Source organism: Arachis stenosperma, chromosome 3, assembly GCF_014773155.1.
Source record: "Arachis stenosperma cultivar V10309 chromosome 3, arast.V10309.gnm1.PFL2, whole genome shotgun sequence".
NCBI lineage: Eukaryota > Viridiplantae > Streptophyta > Magnoliopsida > Fabales > Fabaceae > Arachis > Arachis stenosperma.
This window is the reverse complement of record NC_080379.1, coordinates 133909479-133917949: the sequence shown is the minus strand read 5'-3', so window position 1 is coordinate 133917949 and position 8471 is coordinate 133909479. Positions and strand designations below refer to the sequence as shown.

Genomic DNA, 8471 nt, shown 5'->3' with positions numbered 1-8471 from the left:
AACAAAGTGACTGACAACCACTCTTGTTCTACAAGCATACGAGGCTCTAGTGTTTATCTCTTGGATTCCTGATACACGATGCATGGTTGATCGCCTGACAACCGAGTGCTCGCCTGACAAACGAGCCAGCCATTCCGTGAGATCAGAGTCTTCGTGGTATAGGCGAGAACTGATGGCGGCATTCAAGAGAATCCGGAAGGTCTAACCTTGTCTGTGGTATTCTGAGTAGGATTCAATGATTGAATGACTGTGACGTGCTTCAAACTCCTAGCAGGCGGGGCGTTAGTGACAGACGCAAAAGAATCGCTGGATTCTATTCCGGCCTGACCGAGAACCGACAGATGATTAGCCATATGCTGTGACAGAGCATAGGAACGTTTTCACTGAGAGGATAGGAGGTAGCCACTGACAACGGTGAAACTGGTGCACGAAATTGTGATCAATACTTTTCAAAAACTTGGTGCTCAATACCATGGCATAAACACAACTTCGCACAACTAACCAGCAAGTGCACTGGGTCGTCCAAGTAATAAACCTTACGCGAGTAAGGGTCGATCCCACGGAGATTGGTGGTATGAAGCAAGCTATGGTCATCTTGTAAATCTCAGTCAGGCAGACTCAAATGGGTATAGATGATGAATAAAGTAATAAGATAAAGATAGAGATACTTATGCATATCATTGGTGAGAGCTTCAGATAAGCGAATGAAGATGCCTCCCCTTCCGTCTCTCTGCTTTCCTAATGTCTTCATCCAATCCATCTTACTCCTTTCCATGGCAAGCTTATGCAAGGGTTTCACCGTTGTCAGTGGCTACCTCCCATCCTCTCATTGGAAATACGTTCCTGATGCCCTGTCACAGCATCGGCTATCCATCTGTCGGTTCTCAATCAGGCCGGAATAGAATCCAGTGATTCTTTTGCGTCTGTCACTAACGCCCCGCCCTCAGGAGTTTGAAGCACGTCACAGTCATTCAATCATTGAATCCTACTCAGAATACCACAGACAAGGTTAGACCTTCCGGATTCTCTTGAATGCCGCCATCAGTTCTTGCCTATACCACGAAGACTCTGATCTCACGGAATGGTTGGCTCGTTTGTTAGGCGAGCACTCGGTTGTCAGGCGATCAACCATGCATCATGTAATCAGAAATCCAAGAGATATTCACTAAGCCTCAGATGCTTGTAGAACAAGAATGGTTGTCAGTCACCTTGTTCATAGGTGAGAATGATGATGAGTGTCACGGATCATCACCTTCATCAAGTTGAAGAACAAGTGATATCTTGGACAAAGAACAAGCGGAATTGAATAGAAGAACAATAGTAATTGCATTAATACTCGAGGTACAGCAGAGCTCCACACCTTAATCTATGGTGTGTAGAAACTCCACCGTTGAAAATACATAAGAACAAGGTCTAGGCATGGCCGAATGGCCAGCCTCCCAAAGTGAGTTCAATCATTAAAACATGATCAAAAGACTCCCCATATTACAATAGTAAAAGGTCCTACTTATAGAAAACTAGTAGCCTAAGGTGTACAAAGATGAGTAAATGACATAAAAATCCACTTCCGGGCCCACTTGGTGTGTGCTTGGGCTGAGCAATGAAGCATTTTCGTGTAGAGACTTCTCTTGGAGTTAAACGCCAGCTTTTATGCCAGTTTGGGCGTTTAACTCCCAATTAGGTGCCAGTTCCGGCGTTTAACGCTGGAATTTCTTGAGGTGACTTTGAACGCCGGTTTGGGCCATCAAATCTTGGGCAAAGTATGGACTATCATATATTGCTGGAAAGCCCAGGATGTCTACTTTCCAACGCCGTTGATAGCGCGCCAATTGGGCTTCTGTAGCTCCAGAAAATCCACTTCGAGTGCAGGGAGGTCAGAATCCAACAGCATCTGCAGTCCTTTTCAGTCTCTGAATCAGATTTTTGCTCAGGTCCCTCAATTTCAGCCAGAAAATATCTGAAATCACAGAAAAACACACAAACTCATAGTAAAGTCCAGAAAAGTGAATTTTAACTAAAAACTAATAAAAATATACTAAGAACTCAACTAAAACTACTAAAAACACACTAAAAACAATGCCAAAAAGCGTACAAATTATCCGCTCATCACAACACCAAACTTAAATTGTTGCTTTTCCTCAAGCAACTAAAGATCAAATAAGATAAAAAGAAGAGAATATGCAATGAACTCCAAAAACATCTATGAAGATCAGTATTAATTAGATGAGCGGGGCTTTTAGCTTTTTGCCTCTGAATAGTTTTGGCATCTCACTTTATCCCTTGGAACTCAGAATGATTGGCTTCTTTAGGAACTCAGAATCCAGATAGTGTTATTGATTCTCTTAGTTAAGTATGATGATTCTTGAACACAGCTACTTATTGAGTCTTGGCCGTGGCCCAAAGCACTCTGTCTTCCAGTATTACCACCGGATACATACATGCCACAGACACATAATTGGGTGAACCTTTTCAGATTGTGACTCAGCTTTGCTAAAGTCCCCAATTAGAGGTGTCCAGGGTTCTTAAGCACACTCTTATTGCCTTGGATCACAACTTTATTTCTTTCTTTTTTTCTTTTTTTTCTTCTTTCTTTTTTTTTTTCGTTTGCTTTTTGCTTTTTTTTTTTGTATTCACTGCTTTTTCTTGCTTCAAGAATGATTTTTATGATTTTTCAGATCCTCAGTAACATGTCTCCTTTTTCATCATTCTTTCAAGAGCCAACATTCATGAACCACAAATTCAAAAGACATATGCACTGTTCAAGCATACATTCAGAGAACAAAAGTGTTGCCACCACATCAAAATAATTAAACTGTTATAAAATTCAAAATTCATGCAATTCTTTTCCTTTTCAATTAAGCACGTTTTTATTTAAGAAAGGTGATGGATTCATAGGACATTCATAACTTTAAGGCATAAACACTAAGACACTAATGATCATAAGACACAAACATGGATAAACATAAGCACTAAAATTCGAAAAACAGAAGAATAAAGAACAAGGAAATCAAGGAACGGGTCCACCTTAGTGATGGCGGCTCTGCCTTCCCCTTGAAGGTCCTATAGAGTGCTTGAGCTCCTCAGTGTCTCTTCCTTGCCTTTGTTGCTCCTCTCTCATGATTCTTTGATCTTCTCTAATTTCATGGAGGAGAATGGAGTGTTCTTGGTGCTCCACCCTTAGTTGTCCCATGTTGGAACTCAATTCTCCTAGGGAGGTGTTTAGTTGCTCCCAATAGTTTTGTGGAGGAAAGTGCATCCCTTGAGGCATCTCAGGGATCTCATGATGAGAGGGGTCTCTTGTGAGCTCCATCCTTTTCTTGGTAATGGGCTTATCCTCATCAATGGTGATGTCTCCCTCTATGTCAACTCCAACTGAATAACAGAGGTGACAAATGAGGTGAGGAAAGGCTAACCTTGCTAAGGTGGAAGTCTTGTCCGCCACTTTGTAGAGTTCTTGGGCTATGACCTCATGAACTTCCACTTCTTCTCCAATCATGATGCTATGGATCATGATGGCCCGGTCTAAAGTAACTTCGGACCGGTTGCTAGTGGGAATGATTGAGCGTTGGATAAACTCCAACCATCCTCTAGCCACGGGTTTGAGGTCATGCCTTCTCAATTGAACCGGCTTGCCTCTTGAATCTCTCTTCCATTGTGCGCCCTCTTCACATATGATTGTGAGGACTTGGTCCAACCTTTGATCAAAGTTGACCCTTCTTGTGTAAGGATGTTCATCTCCTTGCATCATAGGCAAGTTGAACGCCACCCTCACACTTTCCGGACTAAAATCCAAGTATTTCCCCCGAACCATAGTAAGATAATTCTTTGGATCCGGGTTCATACTTTGATCATGGCTCTTGGTGATCCATGCATTGGCATAGAACTCTTGAACCATCAAGATTCCAACTTGTTGAATGGGGTTGGTAAGTACTTCCCAACCTCTTCTTTTGGATCTCATGGCGGATCTCCAGATATTCACCCTTTTTGAGTGAAAAGGGGACCTCGGGGATCACCTTCTTCAAGGCCACAACTTCATAAAAGTGGTCTTGATGCACCCTTGAGATGAACCTATCCATCTCCCATGACTCGGAGGTGGAAGCTTTTGCCTTCCCTTTCCTCTTTCTAGAGGTTTCTCTGGCCTTGGATGCCATAATGGTTATGGAAAAACGAAAAAGCAACGCTTTTACCACACCAAACTTAAAATGTTTGCTCGTCCTCGAGCAAAAGAAGAAAGAAGAGAGTAGATGAAGAAGAAATGAGGAAGAGGGAGATGGTGGTGTATTCGGCCAAAGAGGGGGAGAAGTGGTGTTTTGGTTGTGTGAAAATGAAGGGGTTAAGAAGGGTTTATATAGGAGAGAGGGGAGATGAGGTTCGGCCATATTGTTTGGGTTTGGGAAGGAAAGTGGTTTGAATTTGAAGGGTGAGGTTGGTGGGGTTTTATGAAGGATGGATGTGAGTGGTGAAGAGAAAGATGGGATTTGATAGGGGAAGGGTTTTTGGGGAAGAGGTGTTAAGGTGATTGGTGAATGGGGGAAGAAGAGAGAGAGTGGTGGTGGGGTCCTGTGGGGTCCACAGATCCTGTGGTGTCAAGGAAAAGTCATCCCTGCACCAAATGTTGCTCAAAATCACGTTTTGAGGCATTTCTGGCGTTAAACGCCGGGCTGATGCCCATTCCTGGCGTTTAACGCCAGGTTCTTGCCCTTTTCTGGCGTTTAACGCCAGTCTGGTGCCCCTTTCTGGCGTTAAACGCCCAGAATGGTGCCAGACTGGGCGTTAAACGCCCAATTGCTAGGCTTACTGGCGTTTAAACGCCAGCAGCATCTTCCTCCAGGGTGTGCTGTTTTTCTTCCTGTTTTTCATTCTGTTTTTGCTTTTTTCAATGGATTTTGTGACTTCTTATGATCATCAACCTACAAAAAACATAAAATAACAAAGAGAAATATATAAAATATAATCATTGGGTTGCCTCCCAACAAGCGCTTCTTTAATGTCAGTAGCTTGACAGAGGGCTCTCATGGAGCCTCACAGATATTCAGAGCAATGTTGGAACCTCCCAACACCAAACTTAGAGTTTGAATGTGGGGGTTCAACACCAAACTTAGAGTTTGGTTGTGGCCTCCCAACACCAAACTTAGAGTTTGACTGTGGGGGCTCTTCTTGACTCTGATTTGAGAGAAGCTCTTCATGCTTCATCTCTATGGTGACAGAGGAATATCCTTGAGCCTTAAACACAAAGGATTCTCCATTCACTTGAATGATCAGTTCACCTCCATCAACATCAATCACAGCCTTTGCTGTGGCTAGGAAGGGTCTGCCAAGGATGATGGTTTCATCCATGCACTTCCCAGTCTCTAGGACTATGAAATCAGTAGGGATGTAATGGTCTTCAATCTTAACCAAAACATTCTCTACAAGTCCATAAGCTTGTTTTCTTGAGTTGTCTGCCATCTCTAGTGAGATTTTTGCAGCTTGTACCTCAAAGATCCTTAGCTTCTCCATTACTGAGAGAGGCATGAGGTTTACACTTGACCCTAAGTCACACAGAGCTTTCTTGAAGGTCATGGTGCCTATGGTACAAGGTATGGAAAACTTCCCAGGATCTTGTCTCTTTTGAGGTAATTTCTGCCTAGACAAGTCATCCAGCTCTTTGGTGAGCAAAGGAGGTTCATTCTCCCAAGTCTCATTTCCAAATAATTGTCATTTAGCTTCATGATTGCTCCAAGGTACTTAGCAACTTGCTCTTCAGTGACATACTCATCCTCTTCAGAGGAAGAATACTCATCAGAGCTCATGAAAGGCAGAAGTAAGTCCAATGGAATCTCTATGGTCTCATGTTGAGTCTCAGATTCCCATGGTTCCTCATTGGGGAACTCATTGGAGGCTAGTGCACGCCCATTGAGGTCTTCCTCATGGCGTTCCTTCCTCCCTTCCTCTCCAAATTCGGCCATATTGATGGCTTTGCACTCTCCTTTGGATTTTCTTCTGTGTTGCTTGGAAGAGTACTTGGAGGGAGTTCAGTAACTTTCTTGCTCAGCTGTCACATTGTCCTTCCAAATTCCTAATGGAGACCTTGTTTCAGTCATGAAACTTTGAGTGGTTTTGATTAGATCAGAGACCATGGTTGCTAAGTCAGAGGGTTCTGCTTAGAATTCTCTGTCTGTTGCTGAGAAGATGATGGAAAAGGTTTGCCATTGTTAAACCTGTCTTCCACCATTATTATTGAAACCTGTTGAGGTCTCTCTTGATTCTTCCATGAGATTTGGGTGATTTTCCATGAATTATAGGTGTTTCCATAGGGTTCTCCTAGGTAATTCACCTCTTCCATTGAAGGGTTCTCAGGATCATAAGCTTCTTCCTTAGATGAAGCCTCCTTAGTACTGCTTGGTGCATTTTGCATTCCAGACAGACTTTGAGAAATCAAATTGACTTGTTGAGTCAATATCTTGTTCTGAGCCAATATGGCATTCAGAGCATCAATCTCAAGAACTCCTTTCTGACTTGTCCCATTGTTCACAGGATTCCTTTCAGAAGTGTACATGAATTGGTTATTTGCAACCATTTCAATGAGCTCTTGAGCCTCTGTAGGCGTCTTCTTCAGATGAAGAGATCCTCCAGCAGAGCTATCCAAAGACATCTTGGATAGTTCAGAGAGACCATCATAGAAAATACCTATGATGCTCCATTCAGAAAGCATGTCAGAAGGACATTTTCTGATTAATTGTTGTATCTTTCCCAAGCTTCATAGAGGGATTCTCCATCCTTCTGTCTGAAGTTTGGACTTCCACTCTAAGCTTGCTCCATCTTTGAGGTGGAAAGAACTTTGCCAAGAAGGCATTGACTAGCTTTTCCCAGAGTCCAGGCTTTCTTTAGGTTGAGAGTCCAACCATATCCTAGCTCTGTCTCTTACAGCAAAAGGGAATAGCATCAGTTTATAGACCTCAGGGTCAACCCCATTAGTCTTGACTGTGTCACAGATTTGCAAGAATTCATCTAAGAACTGATGAGGATCTTCCATTGGAAGTCCATGGAACTTGCAATTCTGTTGCATTAGAGAAACTAATTGAGGCTTAAGCTCAAAGTTGTTTGCTCCAATGGCAGGGATTGAGATGCTTCTCCCATAAAAATCAGGAGTAGGTGCAGTAAAGTCACCCAGCACCTTCCTTGCATTGTTTGCATTATTGTTGTTTTCGGCTGCCATGTCTTCTTCTTCTTTGAAGAATTCGGTCAGGTCCTCTAAAGAGAGTTGTGCTTTGGCTTCTCTTAGTTTTCTCTTCAAGGTCCTTTCGGGTTCAGGGTCAGCTTCAACAAGAATGCCTTTGTCTCTGCTCCTGCTCATATGAAAGAGAAGAGAACAAGAAAATGTGGAGTCCTCTATGTCACAGTATAGAGATTCCTTGAGGTGTCAGAGGAAAAGAGAAATAGAAAGAAGAAGGAGAAGGAGAATTCGAACTTTACTTAGATAAGGTTCGAATTGTGCATTAAGAAGGAGTGATACTCCATAAATAGAAGGATGTGGGAAGAGAGGAAGAGAATTTTCGAAAATTAATTAAAAAGATGTCAAAAACATTTTGAAGAATTGATTGATAATTTTCGAAAACTCAAAGTGGAAAAGAAATCAAGTGATTTTTGAAAAAGATTTTGAAATTAGAAGTTAAAAAGATTTGACTGAAAATTTGTTTTGAAATAGATGTGATTGAGAAGATATGATTGAAAAGATATGATTTGAAAACAATTTTAAAAGATATGAATTGAAAACAATTTTAAAAAGATTTGATTTTAAAAATTAATGACTTGCCTAACAAGAAAAGATATGATTCAAACATTAAACTTTTCTCAGCAGAAAAGGCAACATTCATGAAATGTTCAATCAAATCATTAATTGTTAGTAAGTATCTTTGAAAAAGGAAAGAAATTGATTTTGAAAACATTTGATTGAAAAGATTTGATTTGAAAAAGATTTGATTTTGAAAAACTTGAAAAAAATTGATTTGAAAACAAAATTCTTCCCCTTTGCCATCCTGGCGTTAAACGCCCAGAATGGTGCACATTCTGGCGTTTAACGCCCAAAATGCACCCTTTTGGGCGTTAAACGCCCAACCAGGTACCCTGGCTGGCGTTTAAACGCCAGTCTGTCTTCTTCACTGGGCATTTTGAACGCCCAGCTTTTTCTGTGCAGTTCCTCTGCTGTATGTTCTGAATCTTCGATTCTCTATGTTATTGACTTGAAAAGACACAAATTGAAAATATTTTTGGATTTTTAATAATAAGAAATAATCAAAATGTAACTAAAATCAAATAACAATGCATGCAAGACACCAAACTTAGCAGTTTGTATACTACTGACACTAATGAGAATGCATATGAAACACAAAGATACTCAAGTCAATAGAATTCAAAGATCAAAACAAGGAAATCATCAAGAACATCTTGAAGATCACTTAAGATATATGCATGCAACAAAAACATGCAAT

At 41.3% G+C, this 8471-nt stretch overlaps 1 non-coding gene across 1 annotated transcript; it reads left to right on the top strand.

The window, feature by feature from the left end:
- The first annotated feature begins 6688 nt into the window (after positions 1-6688).
- LOC130971419 (small nucleolar RNA R71) lies at positions 6689-6794 on the top strand. The gene has a single exon (XR_009082640.1). It is a non-coding gene; the product is annotated as a small nucleolar RNA R71 (small nucleolar RNA).
- The last annotated feature ends 1677 nt before the right edge of the window (positions 6795-8471 follow it).